Source organism: Zonotrichia leucophrys, chromosome 6, assembly GCF_028769735.1.
Source record: "Zonotrichia leucophrys gambelii isolate GWCS_2022_RI chromosome 6, RI_Zleu_2.0, whole genome shotgun sequence".
In the NCBI taxonomy this organism is placed as follows: Eukaryota; Metazoa; Chordata; class Aves; order Passeriformes; family Passerellidae; genus Zonotrichia; species Zonotrichia leucophrys.
Genome location: NC_088176.1, coordinates 9,553,507 through 9,575,590, shown reverse-complemented (window position 1 = coordinate 9,575,590; position 22,084 = coordinate 9,553,507). Strand labels below are relative to the sequence as shown.

General features: G+C 41.6%; 1 long non-coding RNA gene across 1 annotated transcript; it reads left to right on the top strand.

The window, feature by feature from the left end:
* The first annotated feature begins 11,803 nt into the window (after nt 1-11,803).
* LOC135449701 (uncharacterized) lies at nt 11,804-21,925 on the top strand. The gene is made up of 3 exons (XR_010440820.1): nt 11,804-11,915; nt 15,327-15,432; nt 21,847-21,925. It is a non-coding gene; the product is annotated as an uncharacterized LOC135449701 (long non-coding RNA).
* The last annotated feature ends 159 nt before the right edge of the window (nt 21,926-22,084 follow it).

Here is a 22,084-nt window from a genome sequence, read left to right as displayed (position 1 = left end):
TAGTCACTAAAGGGAATCCCAGAAGGACAACAGCTGCTAGGTTCAGTGTAGTTTGTACAGTTTCTCTGTGTGTTTGTATTTATGTCTTATACTTCTGAGTATATTAGCCAATTTCAGCTAATTTAGATGAAGGGGCACAGCACAGTAGGACTTGGGATAATTCAATTCCTATGATTTTTTTGGAACACAGCATCTACAGATTGTGCTAAAGTGAAAACAAAGCACTCTGAGAAATGGTACTTATTCCTTTGTTGTACATCTCTAGCAGGATAGTCTTAAAAGTAATGAGGAGCCCAAGGACTCGCTTTACAGCTGATATACTGGAGGTGGAGAGCTGTATTAGCTCTCTGGTATGGGTCAAAGTCACCTCAGTGGCAGAGCAATGTTACTTGGGAGATTATTTGAATCACAGCTTTTCTACCTTGCCTACCTTCAGTTCCTAAATAGCAGTCAGAAGATGTGTTGGTCAGTGAGCACCTCCAGCCTTTGTGCAGTCACCATTATTTGTATAGACTGTGCATGAAGGGGCTCAGTGGTTGTTGATGATCCCACCAGTCTGCAATGTGAATATCTGAAAAAACCCAAGCAGATTCCACCTCATGAAGGTAATACACCCTCCTGTTTTTTTGTTTTCATTTTTCATGTCACTGTTCCCTCATCTTTACTGCCTCTGGGGTGAAAATATTAAATCCTTCATCTTGGGCAAGAGAGAATAATTCAGAGAGATCTTCACCTCACTACAAACCTTCAGAGCTGCTTCTTTGATTATTGCTGGTATACAGCAGCAGATACCTCAAGGCCTGGAGAAAGGTACAGGGATTTGAACTGCTGATTGAAAATTTAACTGAGACCACCTTCTCCAGCATGGGTGGATTTCAGAGGAGCCATGGAGTGAAGTGCAGAGAATTGATCTGGTATCTCTATAGATATGGAGCAGAAATAGAGGAAATGTTGGGGCTGAGCTTTCTGCTGACCCTCCTAGAGGCTGTGAAACTCTGATCTTTAGGAATCAGAAACCAAACCTGCAGTAATGGCTGCATGCTGACACTTCCCATAGTGAATTATGTCTTTGTTTTGCTGCAGAAAGTGTTTTAGCAAAGCTGTGGGGTGTGACTGAGGGGTACCACAGCCCTGTAACAGGACTGCCAACTCAGGCTGTCTAAGGGACACAAAGAGACCAGGCTTGAGGGAGAAAAATTTGCTACTTCCACCTTCTTCATTTCACAAGAACTCTTGAGTGAGAAAAGCTGTGACATGCTGGGAGGAGCCTTTCTTTTTTGTTTTCCCCTACACCTTCCTCATAATTAGCTCAGTTGTTGTCTGCCACAACCTGGACATCTCTCTGAAGTGCTCAAAATGTGGAGGCATTTCTTATGTTTCTCAGTATAAGAAACCACAAGCAGCAAATCCAGCCAGTCTTTTATCATTATGCAGCATTATGAAAATAATTTCTCCATTTCCATAGGCTGGTGGTGCCATTGATTGTGCTATTCTCTGGCAGTCGGCGCCAGACTTATCCTTTCAACCACATCAAGATTACCTCCCTTTCCTCTCAGCTCTGTGATTTCTTTCTTGACACTCACTGCTAGACCACAATTTGGACCACCTGGTTTTCTTTCTCCCTTCAAGTATCCCATCAGGCTTCTGCTTTTGTAGGAACTCAAGACCTTTTTTTGTTGTGGCAGAGAACAACAGAGTTTCAAATGGCTAAGATGAAACATGAAAATCTTCTAAAAATTCAAAGTGTCACTTTTTCTTCTCCACTTTAATGCTGGACCCTGCTCTTGATGTAAAGAAAATAGGCCATTCCTCTTTGCTGGAGGTTTCAGGGATCTTGCAGCAGAGTCCCTGGGGTTTTGTTGTGGTAAAGCAAAATGCATTTACTGCCAGAGGGCAATAGAATTAAGAAAAAAAGTCAATGGTAAATAATGACAACTATTTATCTTATTTGAGGCCTACAAAGCAACTAAAACTGAGATTGTCTTCAAATAGACACAAAATAGAATTTGTGCAATAAAGCTCCCAAATCAACCTAAAATCTCTTCCTAGCTGGAACAGCAAGAATCTGGAAGTCACTTGGTTATGAGGCAAAATATACCAGATTTAGAACTGCATAACTCCGTCCCAAAAATGGGTCAAACTACGGAAAGCTGTTAGGAACATGACTTAATACAAGGATTTAAAACCTATGCATGTGTTTAACCACATTGCAAAATTGTCAGAAATCAGGAGCTTTCCCTGTTTTAGTTGCTGGGTGCTGAAAACTCTGGAGTATCTGCAATGGCAGATAGTGAATAAAACAATTTTCTTGAATTGATGCCTGAAACTACTAAGTCTGTGAGCACTCCCAGGAAAGCGATCCAAGGATTGATTTGAGAATCAGCACATCATGAGACCCTCTGGGAGCCTTCCTTCAGTCCTTCGTAGATTGTAAGGCTCCGGGCAGCTGAATGTAAGTCATTAAAGCTCCTAATTCTATCCATTAGTACACTCATTAATATTTCTCAGTAACTTGGGATGCAACATTTCTCATGATAAGCTTGGAAAAGTTTTCTTTTCCATCTAATTTTAACCTAGAGACAGCTGTAAGGAAGAAAAGCTCACCACTGAGTAGAAGAAAAACTTATTTGTAAAATTTATGTTTGCAGAATCTGTCCTTCTGGGCAAAGCAGTTAGGAGCATTTTACTTTAGAGATTAAAATCTTTCATGAAGTTGTTGAATGTAGGGATATTTAACTTTTGTCATTGGGCTCAGTGTTCCAGCCTGGAGCATATTGAACTGCTAACAATAAAACAATGAACTTTTCACAGCAGGTCCCATAAGGAAAAACAAAAAAAATGCAGAGAAAAACTTCTGGGATCTTAGGAACTGGATAAACATGCTGGTAAATTGTTCCTATGCTCCAGAGATGGATGCCATTAGGAGACAACCATCTTGAATAATTGCTTTTGAGTAGAAAAATAGAATTTTTCTAGAATAGAATGTCTGGAATGGGAAGAGACCTCCTGAGATGATCTTATCCACAACCCTACTCAAGCAGGTCCACTTAGAACCAGTTGCACAGGACGATGTCCAGGTGATTTTTCAGCAGGATCTGTTTTCTCCCATTACATGTATATTCAAGAACACATAGGCATATTTATATATTTTTAAAACTTATATGAATAGAACTTATATATGCACATTTATATATTTATGTATAGATAAACCCTCATATGTGTATATATGACCATGTATTTTAACAGCAACATTTGGGTGATCAGCAGGAATTTGATGATTTGCATTTTCAGAGATATTCTGTAAACTTGAGGGAAAAGCCCTGAACTGTTTGACTCCACTGAGAAAAAAGAAAACCTTCAGTGCTAACCCAGCAGTGTTAACTGCTGGCTGGATATGGTGACATTGTTACTGTTCTAATGCAAATAAATAGTGAGCAACAGGTCCTCATTGCTTGCCATGCTGTCTTTTAGCCCTGAGTTCAGATGCTAAACGTTTGCATTTTCATTTTGGCCATACATGAGAAGACTCACTAAGCATACATATATTGATATATATATATTTTTTATTTTTAAATAATAATGTTCATTCATTCTTAGGAGGAATTTATGGGAGTAAAGAAGTAGAGGCAGTAGGCTTAAGAGACTTGGAGGCCTGTAGGAGGTACCCTGTGCTGCCAAAGTCAATATTCCTTTTATACACAAAACAAGGAGTCCTCAGGCTCCAAGAACAAGTAGAAGAACTGTATGCAGGTTTTTGCTTTAGCTTCTCATATGGGATGTAGAATTTTGGTTCTTGTGTGCACAGCAACATTCAAGTAATTTGACTTTCTCTTCAGTGTTCTTTACCAGCTTGGATACTTATGGCACACCCCTGCTGATGTTGGTTATTTCTCCTCTCTCTAATTCCCTAGTTATGCTAACAGTCATTGAAAGCCCAGTAAACCTTTCTGGGCAAAGTCTGGATGGGGCAAGCCCAGAGCAGTGCTGGAGTCTATCAGCTGAGTAGAGCCATCCAGTCAAAGACAGAACAATACAGTCAGAGGGAAGGGGTAGAGATGGCCCATGGAGAGACAGTCTAGCCTGGAGAGAGCGCATTGAACACCATGTATTTTGAGCTTTTCTGCTTGGAGGACTCTCTTGGGGTATTTTTGGTGCCCTGTGGCTGTGGAGGATTTCTCAGCCGAAGATATGTTGCCTAGAAAGAGCTGATGTGGACAAATCTGGTACCTTCACTGCCAGTTCAGATGTTTTGGCTGCAGCAGCATTTCCTCCTGCACACAGCAGCACTGGGATGTGAGCAGAACCTCTTCTGCTTGATTCACCCTTCCTGCTGCATTCACTCCCAGCCTTCCAGCCCTGGCAAGGGAGTTTTCACCAAGTGAGGCTCACCAACAGAGCTGGCTGACAGAGAGGCTTTGGACAATGCTGACAGGCCAGAGCAGCAACTTTCCTGGCATTCCAAGACGAAGTCCCCCTATGGATTCAATGAGACTCCTGGCACAAGCAAAACTCAGAGGATTAAAAGACATATCTTCTATCTCTGCCTCCTTGCACTCATGTTCCTCCAACACTGCAGGCACCTTTCTGCCTCAGCTCAGAACTCCTTGTTCTGCTGGGACTTCTGCATAGCTGAAGACTTCAAAGCCTTTGCTTAATTTGTGTTTGCACTTCCAAGTACTGAATGAGGTTGTAAGGCAAAGGTAGGTTCCTTCTAAGCATTTGTGTGTAAACATGAAAGTTAGAGCCTTCTGCTCCTTGCTCCTTTCATCTTTTCAGGCTCACAGATAAAATGCAGTAGGGCTTTTGAACCTTACAGAAAGTTTTAATAAAAGAGTGACTCAGATGTTCTTCTGTTGAGCTCCTCTTCTCTTTCACTATTCCTTTTGTTTTGGCTTTTTCTCCCCTTTCGTTTTTCTTCTGCTTCCTGTCTCTTTCTCCCATCCAATTCTTTTCAGCACAAGTTTCAGACAGTTTTGGTGGACATCTTTCTGAAGCTTTGTTTTGTGGGGCATCAGGGCTCTGCACCTGGGGACCTCATTTATTACAGCCTCCAAATCTGTCCACTAGCCAGTTCCTGTCATCTTGGATGAAGGTGAAAATTTGTGGAAAAGGGATTATTTCAGTATTGTGTTTCTAGTTTAACTCCAGGTTGCCATGGGGAGAAGTACTAAGGATGTCTCTCCAGTGACAACAGAGAGAGCACAGAAGATTAAAACCCCCAATTTTCAGATTCTTCTCACTCCCCCCTCCTATATTTAGGAGGGGTTTCAAGCTCAAGAAATATTTCAACAAAAAGGTGAGAATTGGAACAGGATTGACAATGATCTATCTCAAAGGGAGATTCCTTTGAATGCTGCCATATCATCCAGCAACAAAGAAAAACTTCTGCTTTCTCAGGTTCTCAGCAGCTTCCCAGCTGCCTTGTCTGTAACTTTGCAGGCAGTTTGGTCTATTTACTCTAAGTTTAATTTCTTACATTGACAACAACTGGAAAGCAGCTTTAGCATATAAAACAGCAGCAGTTATTTTAACTGTTGGTACGCACAGGTCTAGGTTACAGTGCCTGGGTAATTGTAACAAAGATATTAATATCAACATTAGAGGTAGGATCAAGGAGTCCTGAGACATTTTGTGTTTCACCCACTAAATCAAAGATTTAGAGCAGCTGCAAATATTCAGGTCAGTGACATGTGATATTTATTTTGCTGAGCTTTCTGTTAGTCCCAATTTTCTTTTAATCTTCTGACCAATATCTGAGCAATGAATACCCTAGTTACAAATATCTTCTTTTAGATATTCAGGCATCAGGACTTCTGTGAGTGAATCACTCCAGTGACTTTCAGGATGAACCCCATAGGCACATAGCTCCTCTTGGAAGTTTTAATTATTTGCTTGACTTGACTTTTGTGCCAGCTGGAATCTGATAATTTAACTCATAATAATATGTACTGGTGCAGCTGTTTATCTTTCAGTACTTACTCTATGAAGTATTGTCAGAGATTTGCTGCTTCAAAGGTTATAAAGAGCTTAGGTCCTTGAGGTATCCTTTTATACTTTTTTATGTAATGTTGAGAGCAGTAGCTATAATTTAACTATTCTGTGCCTGAAACACTTCTTGCTGAACTATCACAATGGCTTCAGTGGCTTGTATGTGGAGACAAAAATAGCCTAATATCCTGCAAAGTGATTAGCTCTTCTATGTGCCTGCCAATGTGACATTCACCCACAGATATCTGAACAGTTTCCTGAGACTCAGATACTGGCCCCGCTGATTAGACTGGGCCAGGATGAAATATGCAGCTATATTTTAAATAGTGTTTCAATGAGGATTTTCCTTGTTCAGATTGTATCCACTGCCTTGGCATAAAAGTGCAATGCAAGGCTCCTTTTGAGGTCCACAAAGAATTCCTTAAAATTATGGTCAGATAGTTGCAAGCAATGAAATCATCATCTCTCAGGTGAGAGGATGCAATTTTCTGATACCTTTGTGCCAACCATTTCCAGAAAAGATTGCTTAAGATAATCCATTTTGTATTGCATTGCAGGTTGCTGGAAGCCCAGTAGCTTTCAGTTTTTGTGGTTCAGCTAAAGGTAGGTAAATTCTTTAAATATGTATTAGTAGCAATATACATTAATATTAAAAATCATTGTTGATTTCTTGGGGACCTGTGACTGTACCTTTGCTAATGAGGGATAGAGAAACCTTAGAAATCTGAGTTTGTTGCTGAAAGAAATGCACTTTGTATGCTTTTTTTTCCATTCTTTTTTTCATTTCTCTTGTTGCACTTTGCAGAAAATCTTCTCAGAGGTCTCTGGGGGATGGTACAGGGAGGATCTGTAAACCTGCAGGACAATGTGATCTGTATCTGAAGAACTCCCCCTTCTCATGAAGCTCACATTCTCCCCAGCCTCACTTGGCATCTGAACAGCAGCCACCCACATGTGGCACATTAAGGGATTAAGGCTTTAATGACATTTTTAAAATGCTGTTATTAAATGGGGACTTCCATCCTGTAGAACACTTGAAAAATAACATTTGTAAAGCTGCTTCCTGAGCAGTATATCCCCTTTTCCATTATCTCATCTATTTGTATGCTAATAACAATTCTTCTGCCTTTCTACTCTGTCTCTGCTTGAGCAGTTCAATGCTGAATTCATGATTTTGTGTTTTGTGCTGTGAAGATTTCACTTATATTTAAAAAAAATGGTATCTCAATAATTAATTACAGATAAATTATTGAGAAAGCAGCAGCAGGTGCAAAGGAAGAGTGGTCTGTATCCAACGCAGACTTTAAAATCAGATATCTTTGAAATATCCCATATATACACACACACACACACGCACATATATATATATATATATATATATATATATAATTTTCATGTTCAGTTATCAGAATGCTTTCCTAGCATTTTATGTTTCATGTGATACCATAGACTGCTGACAAAAAATAAGCTTTTTCTATCATATTATGTCCATAATGAATATTTGAAACAAGTGTCTCCCAAGAGAAAAATATACCAGTGTATCTAGACTATGCTTCAGTGAAGAAATTCCTGCATATTGAGGAAGAACAGCTCTGCTATCAGAGAAACTAAGTGAAGAGTTGACATATAATTCGAAATTTTCTGTTTATTTGAAATGTTTATATAATCACAATATTTAGGTATATTAGTAACAGCCCTGTACTTACTGAAGCATCACTGCCTGCTGAAAAAATGTTTAACCAACGTTTTCAGTATCTTTTCTGATGCAGACAGGACTCCCACTGTTCTTGTGCATCTCTAAATCTCAGTAAGAGTTTGGATACCCTGTTTTAAGCTGAGATAATTAAGTTATATTAAATTCCCTGCTGCTCACTGGCTCAAGGAGTGGTTTGGGCTGGAACAGACCTCTGGAGGTTGTCCAGCCAAATCTCCATCCCAAAACAAGGACAACTCCAAAGGGAGGTTGGTTGCTCAGGGCTTTGAGCTGAGCATGGAGAGTCCACAAACTCACTGGCCCTGTGTTTCAGTGGTTATTGCCACTCGCAGAGAAGATTTATTTCTTTATGTCCTTGTACTCTTTCTCCCTCATTCTGTCCTTGTTATTCTTCAAGAGGAGCCTAGCTCGTTTTTTATAAAATCCTTTCAGGTAGTAGAAGACAGCAACAAGTTCCTCCTGAAGCGTCTCCCTGCCAGGCTGAGCATCCCCTGTGCTTTCCTCCTCTTGTCACACAGCCTGTGCTCAGCCCCAGCCTGACATCCTCCAGCTGGGCCCTCCCCAGGACGTCAGAAAACGTGGTGCTCCTTGTGTGTGCACACACAGTGGGGACTGGGGGCTGCTACTGCAGCTCAAGTGACACACCAGGTATGTCTGAGCTCGAGCAGTGCTGGCCACATCCAGACACCTATGTTATTTCCTGATATAGTCACCTCTTTTATTTCCTGATCTCCAAATAAGTCTGTGTTGGTAATATCTGTTGTCTGCTCCTTCACATCTCTGCAGAGAACTGGCTTTGAAGGACTAATGGTGCAGGGAGAGTCTTCCTCTTTAATATTTTACGATATTTTAGATGTTAGACCATGAAAGTAATTTCAGGGCCTAGTTCATCACAGTTTCTCTCCCCCAGAAAATCCATCTTCAGAGAGCTGCTCCAAGGCACAGGGATGCCAAAAAGAGTATTTCCATTGACGTTTGTCCTCCTTGCTTTCTATTCTAAAGAAAATCTAATTTTCAACTAAGCTTTCAACCACATTTGTCATAAAACATGGGCCAATTTCACTTCTTAGTTACTTCAAGGAGAGATGATGCCAAGGCTGAGCTTCTGTTTTCGTGAAGAACAACAGAAAAACCAGGCTCCTTGTTAGCAACACAAAAAGCTCTGCATGGGGAAATGAGCTGTCCTTGGAATGGCACAACTGATATTTTAGCCTCAGGATCCTTTTCTAAAGGTCACAGCACAATTTTAAGCCCAGAATATTGCAATGCATTTAAATATCTAAGATCGAGGTTAAACAAGATCTACTAATGTAAAACAGAAATTAAGAAATCACATCTACCTTTTTCATGACAGAATTGACTCATTCTGGGAATAAACAATTGGAAGCAGTGGAAAAATAAAACTGGCCTGTCCATGCCATGATCTTGGCTTTCAGACCTTCTTCCTCACTGCACAGCGGGAAGATGATAGGTGAAGTGGCTGGCTTAGTGGATGAGAGGAGAGAAGTGGATGTTGGTTATCTTAATTTTAGGGAGTGACTTTCAACACTGTTTTTCATTAGGTCCTCAGATACAATCTGATGAAGTAGGGAAATGATAAATGGAAATGACATGGGGTGAAACGGGCTCTGCTTAGAGAGAAATTCAGAGCAAGGCTTTACTGTAGCTGAGAGTTTCTGTTTATAGCACAAAATGATGATGGGCTCATCATCATTTAATTGTTAATTATTCTACAGCAAATTGTATGCTTTTGTACAAACATTTTTATCCTAGTAAGAATATTTTTGTTGAAGTATTTGAACCTTCAAAACATTCCAGTCAATTTAGCTGTAAGATGGTAAACCCTGCAAAGCACTCTTGTCCTTACTAAAGGATCAATGAAATTGAAACTATCTCAGTATGCAAGTATTGACTTTTATTCCTAGCACTGATTTAAACTGTAAAGGCCTATTAAACTAGAGATCAAAGCATCTATCAAAGAGTTCACTTAGCTCTTTAAATAAAAACATACAGTATTTAGAAGATAATACAAGGAAAGTGATAGAAAATACAGGTCTACAATTAGTGATGGAAGCTTAATAGCTGTTCAGTGTGCTAAATCTTGCCAAAGGGAAAGTGGCTTAGACTCTGATTTGAAAGAGAATAGCATGAAAGACAAAATTTTTTTGCACTTTTGCAGAGTAGAAGATGAAAAACTGAGTTCCATGAGAAGTTTGAATCAGTATTGAATGCAAAATCTGGGTGTGAGTCCTAATCTGATATCTTCATCATAAAAAAGTCCTTCCTTGTGCTGTACAGAGATGGGGATAAAATATTCCAAATAATCCCTTGACTGTGCACTTGAATTAAGCAGCATAAGGGAGGGGACACCACTGTGCAAGCAGCCGTAGGGTGGCATGAAGATAGATGGTGTCTGGGATGAGACAGGGCTAAAAGAAGAGAAGCAGCATTATGTTTTTTCCATTACAGTCAGTCACTAAAAGCAGGAATACACACATAAACTGAAGATTTTTTTTGTTTTCAACTGGCACAGAGAAGTCATATCAGCAGCCACACAATTAAAGCAACCTGGCTTCTCTCATGCACAGGGAGCAATTGTTCCCTTTCTTGCAGAAGGAAATGCACTCACGTGTGCACACACACACACTTAAAAATGTTTTAAAAATGTTATATTTGACTTCCTGGCTAGTTTGGAAATTCTCTTCAAAAATAGCTCTCATGATTGCAGGCTGGCAGAGCTGTTCCTGCCTGGATTTAAATGGGAAAACTCAATTAGAGTTTGAATCTGTTGCACTGAAATGGAATTGTCTCTTGCAGGCAGAGCTCAGTCACGGACACAGCAGCATGAATGAGAGGAGAGGGAGAGGAGGAGGTTGTGCCATTGTGGAGGGCAGGTTCTGGGGGCTTTGAGCTGGAATGTTCCCTGTCCTGTCACTCTGGAAAGGAAACTTCATTGCACTTCTCCAAACATGTTCAAGGAAAAGTAGCTTCAATCAAGCTTTTTCCTGGAAAGGGCCCTGCTGGTCTGGGGGTGGCAGGGACTGGGCACTGAGTAGCTCACAGGCAGAGCAGTGACTTGTTCCATGAAGATTTTCACTTTTTACCTCCTTTTACTTTACCTCTCTGGCTTTGAACAAATATTCACCCCTCCTCAGGCTCTTTCCATCAGGTTTAAGGATGTTATTTGTATTTCTGTAGTCTAGAAATATTTGTGAGGATCTTGGGAAGGCTGAAGCTTAGGCACAGGAAAATTGGACTTTTGGTGGCAGGTTCACCACAGAGTCCTCCTCTCTCACCTTGTCTCTGCCTGTGTTCCATTGCAGTCCCACATCTCTTCTTGTGGTTTCCACAGCAGCTTTCAAGCTGTGAGGGTAAACCCTTCATACTGCCTCTGCTCCTGAGAGCCCTGAGCTGGCCTCAATATTTTTTTCATCATTGTGCATTGAGATCTATGTCTAGAAATGACCTGCTCCTCCTTGCTTCTCTTATCTGGGATCTCAGCCTGAGCCTCAGTTTCCTCTTGTCATCTGTGTTAAACTACTCCTCATAAAGCAGCTTTCAGCATGACTTCTTTCATCTGTGGGCCTGTGTTTGTGTGTGAGAGGGAGAAAACAGTTCATTTGTATCAGAGCAGCTGGCTCCTCTGATCTGCCACCTGGAGACTTGGCTGACAGGGAATGTGTGTCTGCAGGCAGGGCAGACCTGTGCTCCTCCAGCTGTGCCATCTCTGCTGTCACCCTCCTGGCACGGGCAAACACCCCTTTCCCCACTCCTTTGGGACCTGCTGGACGCATTTACTGGATATTATGGGTTGGGAAGAAGATGCAGAGCTCCCAGCAGTGCACAGGCTCGAGGGATCCTTTTGTAAAACCTGCAGTGAAGAGATTCAAGTGTGTTCATTGAAGCAGGTGAGGAAAAGGCTTGTTCATGTGTGGGAGGGGATGGTGGGCAGGCAGGGCTCAGTCCAGCTCTGATTCCCTGCCCTCTGTTGACACTGCCATCCTGTGCTACAGACACCCAGCTGGAGATGTCCATGTGGGCTGTACTGCCCTTTGTCCAGGGGAGCAGGGTAACATTAATTAAACGTTTTGTTGTTGTCCTTGGAGAACCTGTTGCAGAACAAGTGTTTATGTCTTTCTTTGGGCATGTTGTGCAGGTGAGAGCAGATGGAGATGAAGGAGTTTTGACAGCCACACACTCAGAGGAGCCTCAGGTAAGGGTAAGTGCCCTGCACTGATGTAGTTATAGCCTGTCCATTCTTCAAACAAATGCTGCTTAATGCTCTAAAACTCCTCAGTGCAGGCTCCTGCTGCTCTTGCCTGCATGGATGGATGCACCAGCATGCTCCAAACTGAGGTGGTGTTATGTGCTCAGGTTACCCTGTCCTTGACATGGGGCAGCCCAGGGATGTTTATTAAACTGTGACAGTTACTGTAATAGCACTCTCCACCCTTTGAAGAGATCATGGACTTTTGGTTTCTACCTGATTTGGCTTTTGTTGTTTTTCATTGATTTTTTTCCCATGAATAGGTTGAGATTTTCTTTGGCATCAATTTCAAAAGAGTAAAAGAGAGAATTTGGAAAAAATGCCATCTATGACTTCTGACGGCTGGAAAAAGCAAGGGCAGATAGCATGGCTCTGTGGTCCAGGGGAATTTTCTGAGGAGGGCATTCCCAGATGCCTGTGGCCCTTTTGCAGGGACAGGGAGGAACCCATCTAAGCTGTGATGGGGCCAGCAGCTACCTGATGTTCCTGGGGCTGAGTAGGGCCCTCAGCAAATGTCAGAGCTTGTCAGTCAGAAGGGGAAATTTTTCTCACTGTTCCAAATCCTACAGATTTTTGAGACAAGCAGGGAAATTTTCCAGAAAGCTCTCCTGAGGAAAACTAGCTGAGCTGTGGTGGCAAAAATGGTAAAAATGAAAAATCAGCTCATAGCTCAGGCTGTGGCTCCTGCAGCAGAAGTGGTGGCTGCAGGTCCAGGGAGAAAGCCCAGGATGGATGAGATGGGAACAGGCATCAGGCCCAAGGGGGAACAGCTCCGCTCACTCACTGCAGGCACCATCCACGTGGCCAGCTCTGCCTGCAGCAGGAGCTTTAATGATCTCAGAGGAGAAAGGACTGAAATGAAACCAAGAGCTTTGCCTGACTGAGCTTCCCTAGAACGAGACTCAGAAGAGGGAACAAGCATTTCCATCAGGGACTGTCGCACCGCCCCTCACCCCGGGCAGGGCTGGCCCGGCCCTGCTGCCGGCTCCGCTCCGGGGCTGTGCGAGGAGCCTGGGCCCGGCCGGGCCGGGAGCTGAGGGCAGCGGGAGGCGGGAGAAAGGAGGGTCCCTGCCCAGGGAGGGTCCCTGCCCAGCCTGGAGCCGTGGAAAGGGGGTGCCAGCAGCCGGCGGTGACCGCTCAGGAGGAGCGGGTCAGGGGAAATCCATCGCGGAGTGTCCGCGCTGGGCCCGGCTCTGCGCAGCCACAGAGCCCTCTGGTGTTGCCGGCTGGGTTGCAGAGCAGCCCGAAGAGCAGCCTGCTCCTTCGCCAGACCGAGCACGGTAAAAAAAATGGGTGTCTAAGGTTTATTTGTCCCTGTTTAGAAGTTTTCAGCTCGTGGGTGTTTCTAGAAGGCAAGAATGGCAGGAGTGAAATAATCTCTTGTTAGTCGGAGTAGGAGATGTGTTCTGTACAACTTCTGAAGAGCCGTACACCAGGAGGAGGAATTTACTCTGGAGCTGTTCCAATGTGCTAACCATTATTAATTGATTGATTTTTCAGACAATATTATAGCTTCTTGCAGAAACCAAGCTGCAAGAACTTATTGTTTCATCTGTAAAAAATGTTTTTCTGGCAAAAAAAAAAAAACCAAAAAAACCCCCAAAACCCAAAGCAAAACAAACAAAACAAACCCCTCCCAAAACCAAAACACAAATAAAAAAGACCCAAGCCAACAAACCAAACCCAAAAATCTGTTCATTTTTTAAATGTGAAAAATAGATTTTTTTTTTCTTTAAAGCAAAGCCCAAAACACACCCTTTGGCTGAACTGTCAAATCTCTGAAGCCTTAAAGTTCAGGTAACCTTCCTTTGGACCCAGCTCCCTTCGCTGCTCCCTTTAAGGGAAGCCACCTCAGGCACAAGGACTTTGCAGTGGAGGCTAATGAGGTACCGGGAAGCCCTGCTCCAGTGGAGTCCCCAGGGACACAATTCTGTCTTCCCCTGGCAGTCATACATCATTGGACAGGTTCCCAGAAATCACAAGCAGATTAAACATTACAGGATCTTTTCCCTTCCTGGCTCAGGTATGCTTGCCTCTCTAATGGTTGCAGAAGGTATAAAGCCAGAAAGGACTATTAGATCATTTTAATTTGCTCACTGATAGTTTTGTGTAATGTCTTCTATTAACTAGAAATTAATTAAACTAGCAGGCACCCCCAGCGAGGAGAAAATATGTCATCAAGGTTAAGAATGCTTTAAAACAACAGTGGGGGGGAAAAAAGGGATAGAAAGTGATTGTGAAAACATTTTACTGTGCTGCAGAAAAATGCAAATTTGTCCTTCCCTCTGTCGGTACTAAACTGCAATGACTGAACAGGGAGGAAATTATTTCCTGCTTCAGATCCAATGGTCTCCAAACCCCTGATAATACAAAGACTGAACGACTCAATCAGCCAAATACAGTGCAAGGGAGGTCTTGTTTTCAATCACATCCACAAATGGCAAACAGAGCTGTATGTCAGAGTCTTTTCCTGTTTACAATCAGTGGAATAGACTCTTGTATATGTCTAAAATGTTCATGAGTTTGCAAACAGGTGGTGAAGGTTCAGGAAGCTGATGTGTGTTTTGGAATTTCCTATCTTCTGAAATAGTTTTTCTAATAATTCAAGATGCTGTCACATTAAATAAAATTATCCCAATGATGATGCTCTGTATGTGTCAGCTTCTGTTTCAATAATGTAGCCTGAATTTTGGCTGCCTAGGATCAATTTCTGAATAAAAAGTTATTTTTCTTTATATTGATGCCAGCATGATCCTATTTGAATGCAGTGTTGGCAACAGAAATGTAAGAATGAGGATCTGTTGTAGTGCTCCCTTTAGTTTACATTGATTAGTTTACATTAATTTTCACTTCAGCTGTTGCAATATCACCTTACCAAAATATTTGGATTGGGTTTTATTAAAGATTTTCCCTTCAAAGTTTAATTAAGTTAGTTTATGAAAACATTTTCACTCATTGCAAATTTGGGAAATAATGCATTATTTCAGAACAAAGCTCCTGTGTCTCTTTTTTTTTCCCTGTCCTCAGAAAAATGTGTTCATACAAGACTAAGAACTATACAAATTGGAAAAACAATCAAAAGAGCTGAGTATTACAGCATGACTTTTCAGTGACATGTCAAGACAAATGAGGTGCTGCCCAGAGTGTTCTTTGCTATAGTTTTAGTAATGTTTTTTTAGTGGGATCCTTGGCCTGGCCCATGATAAAGAAAGTTATTATGTCATTTGTTTACTGATTCCTTTTCTTATTGTCTTCTTGCAAAGCCACCTCTTCTCCTATCAGCTCTAATTGAATTGACTGCCTATATTAGGTTCTTAGATTCACCATATGCTCTCTGCCTAACAATATTTATTTCAGATTAATGGTAACTGCACCAAGAGCAACTGAATTCAAAGCCTGTAGGAGAGGTCACAGAGCATCTTGTTGTGCCACATGGTGCTGTAGCTCTCCTGAAAGCTACCAGGTGGGTGTTGCAGAAAGTTATATTCTTCTTTTGAATTTGAGGAAAATTTAAAGAATTGCTATGAGATGATGCCTAAAGGCTTTCAGTCCAGAGAAAGAGAGAAATGTCATTTAAACCATCAGGGAAAGAAGCTCAAGTGCTGTGATTCTCAGCTCTAGGAAAGTCTGTAAAAAGGCCAGAATTTCAAGATTTGTATCTGAAACATGAATTTTGCTTCTCTATTCCCACTCATCTCTTGGTATTTGGTATGTTTTCATAGATTACTTTAAAAAAAAAAAAGGATCTTATTTGCAAACTATCTGTGTCTGTTTCATGTTACCCTTGCCAGAAGGTGTCTCACTTGCATGATCATTGCAAGGACCTGTAGGATCATTTACACTCCATGAGCTATCTTTAAGTGCACTACATATTGCTAGCTTGGTTTAAGATGATGTATTGCAGCCAGCCAGCAAGATAATTAAGAGAATATATTAAGGTAACTTGGGTGTTGTGAGCAAGGCTTGAATAAGCACAGCACATCTCACAAATTCTATTTAGCAGCAGAAATACTTTTTCCAATGTAGATTGTGTCAAAAAGAGACAAAACCAATAAGGAAAAGTGAAAAAGAAGGAGGATGAAAGAAAAAACTTGGGTACTGCAGGGATTGGAGGAGATGGGAGAAGATGGGAGTTTGTGTGTGAGGGAGGAACAGACCAGTGGGATAATGAGGTCTGGATGGGAGAGGAGATGGCAGAGGAAGGAGGGATGTGGAGGGATCTCTGATTAGAGGAGAAGGTGTGACCAGGAAAAGGGATTAAGTGTCCCAGGCCAACAGCTCTGCCAGTTGTCACATCCTTCTGGTCCCGTATCCAGCTGGATCCCATCCACAGGAGATGTTCTCTCTGGGCTGAGTCCTGCCCTGGCAGGAGGCTCTGCAGCTCCAATTACAGAGTAATTAGCTCACTTGAGAACAGGAGATGTGATGGAATAAGGGAGAGAGGAAAGCATAGCTAAGAGGTTGCTTTAATGAATTTGGCTTTCCTCTTTGAAAGTTTGAAGACACGAAAGATGTTTTCAAGGAAGCAGGAAAGCTTGCTTAAGGAATGGATTATTCAGAGCTTAAAAAGTGTTGATTGCAAATTGCTCTGTGTATGCTTTAGGTTGTTAAGTGTAAAGAGCTCTTAATAACTAAGCTAATAAACTCCTTGGTGTTTCACCTTGATATTTTTATTTATGTCTTCAAAAATATGCTAACTTGCTGCATAAATAGCAAGGCATACTTCCTCTAGGAGCAAATGGAAAACACACTCAAAAATTTATTCAACATAGCAAAAAATGAGAGTTTTTTCATTTACTTTATTGTCCTTTGGTATTTTTTGTGTCTCCTGTTGTCCTCAAGTAAATACAAACTTCACCTGTGTGATCTTTCTGGAATATCTAGCAGATCTCTGTGCATCCAAGTGACATGTGAAAGCTGACAGCACTGATATGGGGTGAAGGCAGGCCCTTTAAAATGTGGATTAATTAAAAATGCTTGAAGATTTAGGACTTTTTAAGATAACCGTAGCCAGTTAACTTGATTCCTTAATTCCAAATGAAAGCTCTTACCATCTTCTATTTAAAGAACAATTCACAGACTGACTTGCAAATAAGATCTTTTCCTGAGAAGTGAGAGTTTACAGTGAGTTCCCTTTGTCTGGTGGGCAGAAAGATCTCAAAAAAGCTGTTACCCAGCTACTCTTATTGCCTTTCCCCTGAGGCAGACAGGGCATATTTGGACTCTACTTATTGATCTGTGTTATGAAACAATTACAGTAGCATTCATGAGCCTTGAAAGCCATAAGCAAGGATAATATGCACACTCCACTTAATTCAATAAGTTTGGTGGGGGGTGTAATATGCCTCTTGGAGCATAGCTTGAGGAAATCGTCTTGGTTTACACTGCTTGAGGAGGCTCTGATAATGTATTTAATAACAGCAACAATAAAAATAAGGCCACCTGGGTTATGTGGTGTTGCAAAACCTCTGCTCCCAGCTGTCATTCACATCAGCCTTGGCTGGCCCCAGATTTCCTCTGTGCCTATGCCTGTGGAAAGAGAGGGAACAAGTGCACCCCTGCCTTTCTCCTTTGTGTTGAGTTGGCAAAATAATTCAGGCAGAAACTGCCTCTGTCTGGCTCTGCATAGCACCTGCTAAAGAAAGGTCTCATTTAAGCTGGGGCTCTCAAGTATTACAGTAGTACAAATAATTTCATGTAATGATTTCATTTTGTTTCCAGTCCCTGGCTTTATCCAGAGACTCACAGTGGAACTATTAGGCATGTCTGGAGTTGTTATGAACCTCTTTTCCCAAAAGTGATTTATCTGACTGAAGGTAATACAGTGTAATTTTATGTTAGCCTCTGATTTTTCTTCTAGGAAAGCTCAGCTCCTGTCCTTCTGAAAACCATCTCAAGAAAGAAGACAGGAGCTGCTCTAAACCCAGCCAGTGTCCCTTCAGGCTGGGCTGGTGCAGTACAAGCCAAAGCTTGTTGATGGATGGATGTGCTGTGTAGGCTGTGAGGAGCATCCTTAGCACAGAACAGGGGGGAGGAATGGGATCCAGTGGCTGCACAGGGAGTAACAAGACTCTGAATGTAGCAATAGAGGGGACCAGCTTTGCCTTGATGGAAGGTACATGTGGGCCTGCAGGAATAATTTGAAAGGGTTGGACTTTGAAAAATACTCTGCAGCCAAGCTAAGAAAGTCAGCATTGGGCTGGCCTTCTTTTAGCGCCTGGCTGATGTGTTGAAATGTCTTTCATAGCTTAGTTCTGAAAGCTTTCCTGTGCAAACATGAAACCTCTTTTTCACTCTTATATCCTAATAATGGGCTTATACACTAAGCCATCACACACAGCCCGTTTTTTGCCATTGAAGTGGTCTGCCCACAGGAAGGTATGGAGCTTAGTCTCACCTGGAGCTATCACTAATGTTGCACTGCTCTGTGGCCAAAGCCCATGCTGGGAACAGCACTGAATGTCACACAGCTGATTGATAGGGCAAAGTGGTGGATTTTGGGATGCACAGATTTGGGCCCTGTCTCCCAGTTTTGCAGAACCTCAGAAGCCTAAGCAGAAATGTGTGGTCCTCTTTGATGCTTTGTAGGTTCCATGTCCCAAATGCTGATAGCAAAACAGAGGAAATTTCAGGTGCTGAGAATGAGAAATTGCAAATTATCATTCTCTGCATATGCACTGCAAACAATAAACAGCTATTCAGGAGCACCTGGCTCTTTGGCTAGTTGACTTGAAGTCCTGTACCTTCACTGAATTTTAAAACAAACCTTTTCAGGGCATCTTCAAAATACTGGCCTCGGGCAAGAAAGATCCTCATTTGCTGGAATAATCAAAGCTTTGCATACAACAGCCTCAGTACTCTTTCTCCCTTTGCCCCAGCCCTACTGAATGAATTTAATGCCCTGAAAAATACGTGGTAGTTGAGGGGTCTTGCTTCATACAAGCAACTAGCAGTGAGTTGGTCCAACAGTTGTGCTGGAAATACCAGGCTGTCTCTGTACCCCCCTCCTTCTCTTCAACCTGCTCGTCATTGTTTGTTTGCTTCTGTTTTTCCTTCTGGCATGGGAGATCTATCACATTTGGGATATAGATTTCTGGGGCTCTGAAAAGCCAGAGAAAACTATAAAAATGTAATTGGAGGCTCAAAATTCAAAATCTGAAGCTTGGTTAAGTAAGCAAGTCTGGGCAAACAGTGAGTGCCAGTGATCTGCTCTTTGAAATTGAGAGCTATCTTAGTGGAACAGACTCTGCTTTGAAGCAGGTAAAATGTATCAAATGTACCACCTCAGACACACTTCACACTGACAGGCACAAGCTATGTGCAGATTGGTAAAATCTGTCTGTGTTTTCCCTGGTGTTTTTCTTGAGTACAAGCATTTGTTCTACTTTGACTTTAATTAGTCCCTCATAGTGCTGCTCTGACAGACTAAATTAGGTGTCAGTAATAATATATTTTGTAAATGCTCTGTCTGTACAGAAATTCTCCATGCCAAGGCTAGGATTGTTTTCCATGTCTATTCACTCCACATAATTATACATTAATGTAGGAATAAATGTGAAACACTGGCTAGATCTTAAATTGTGCAGTTTCTCAGGTGTTACTCCTGTGGCTTGTCCACAGGACAGTAAGTCTGCTCCTCAGTCAAGTGAAAGAAATGTTTAATATGGAGATAAGGTGTAGCAATTAGCCCTGGAGTCTGTTCAGAGCTGAGATGTTTATTTAGTAGAGCTGATCATTGATCATAAAGTGCAGACACTGAGATTTTTTGCAAACATTTTCCTGTCTGCTGTGTTTCTTAAGCTGTGATCTTCAACATCATGCCCAATTCCGCTCAACTGTCCATGTACCCTCGTTATGGGTCAAAATCAGTTCAAGCCAGCTCCTTTCATCTGCTCCTGTGAGCTTCGGCTGAGACACTTGGTCTGTTTCAGATCACAGGCTTGAGCATGAGCATGAGTTCAAGCTGCAAGGTAACACATAGGCTGTCAACTGAGATTTTAAGATCAAAACGGATCTTTGAGGTATTTATAACATTAAACACAGAATTTCCTCTGATTACTCCTGTTTGGAGTCCAGCAGGTCATATCTTCATCAAAACAGAGCTTCTGGTGCTGCTCCTGTCTTAACCAGAAGTCACAAAGAGGCAGAGATCCTGACATCTCCCTTTGCTGATTGTCCTGATCCCAGGTCACCCTTATTGTTACATGATTGTGTACTGAGACAATGGAGAACCACAAGAAAACAGAAAAACATTTGTAGCCTGTAAAAAGCAGCCCCTTCCTTTCTACCAAGGAAAAGATGCTGATTTCTACATCACCAGATGTTTTATAGGAAAATGAGGAGTATTCCTAATTGAAACCCTCTTTCTGGTTGGATTTTCTTGTAGCTGACAATGAAAAAGGTAATCACTGTGTGTTGAGACTTCTCTGTGACATTTCAGAAAGAGGTGCAATGTAGAAATAAGAATATTATGTACTTTTTATAAAAAGCTTAATAGGAAAACTTTGTCTTCTTTTTTTTTCTTATTTGATATGCTTTAAATTTATTCAAAGAATTTAGAAAATTCTGGGTAAATAGCAAGTCAAATGACAAGTTTTTATGTTTTCTTTTTCATCCTTTTAAAAACAGAGCTAAACCTTTGTCTGTGTTTCCAGTTCTTTTTTCTTTAAAACCAAATTCAATGCTGCAGGGAAATTAGACTGGAATCACATTCTTCTTTTTTCTCATATTTCGTAATGTCGTGTTCTAAAATTTGCTGCTTATGAGACCACTTCAAAATATTCCATATGAATGGGAACTCTGCAGAAATAACAGACTTCAATTTGTCTAGTGGGCTGTTGCCTGAAGAGCGAGAGAGTCTCATTGTAGCTTCTCAGTGGTGGCTGCTTTCTCAATAATGAAACATGAAGAACAATTTTCTTACCTTGCATTTATGCAAACCTTAACAGTGGATAAATGGAAAACTTTAAAAACTTCCCAAACAAGACTTCTAACCATTCTTCAAGCCTCCCAGGGATCAACGAGCTTTGCAGATCAATGCTGTTATTACATGAATGAGGGGACTTCAGAAAGCCATCACATATAGGCAGGAGCCTATGGTTTGTGGCAAACCCTATTGGAAATGAGCATCCCTTGTCCCTTTGTGACTTCCTATGCTTTTCAAAAGGGAGTAGTTTGAGAAGTGTTTGGGATTCAGCATTTATAATGGAATCTGTAACAAAACTCAGCATGCGAACTGCAAGAAAGTATTTAAGCAGTTTGAGTGAGACTCAGAAACTGGTTTCAAAAGCATTTCCTGAAGGTACAATCACTTCTGGCACCAGAGTAGAAGCACTTATGCATATTTCTGCACCCTGGGGCAGTTTTCAAGAATGTACCTAATGTTAAATCTGAACTCAAAGGGTTTTAATTTTTCTGTTTGATGGGGAGCCCTCATTATGTAGATAAGATAGCCTTTGGTCAGCTGTCTATATTCCTAATTTTTTTTCTATTTTGGAGGGATGCTAGTTTAAAATGGAAATTTCCACATTGAAGTTACCTATTTAGTCACAGCTTTTTATTTGCCTCGAAGATGTGAAGTGGAACACAATCAGATACAAGCATGATTAGTGAAGCCCAATCCTGGCATAAAAGGAATCTTGTCTCAGTTTGGCATGGCCACTTTTAAAACTCCTCCCTGACAGGGAAATTGCAGCAACCTGGACTTATCCTTGACCTCATGGCACAGGTTAAATATCCATTTATTGTCTCCATGTCTGGCCTCTGGTGCCCAGCTACATCCCATAATTCCGGACCTACCTTCACCCTGGGCTTCTGGGGCAGGGACAATTTGGGCCAGGGTTATAATGGTAGCTAATGTCTCTACTCTGCCTTGCAGTATTCTTGCTTTCCTCCTGACATTTGATGTTTAAGAGGGACCTCAGTCCAGTCTTCCTGATCAACATCTGCAGTGTGACAGACCCACATTGAGCAGTGGAGATATGGCCATGTGAGAGGTACGTGCACATTTTGGCCTGTGGTGTCCATTTTTCCCCCCTGGTGGATTCCATGGCTTTCCTGGATGTGGACAAGCATGCAGACATGCTTTGTCTGGTTTTTAAGTGAGGTAAGCAAGG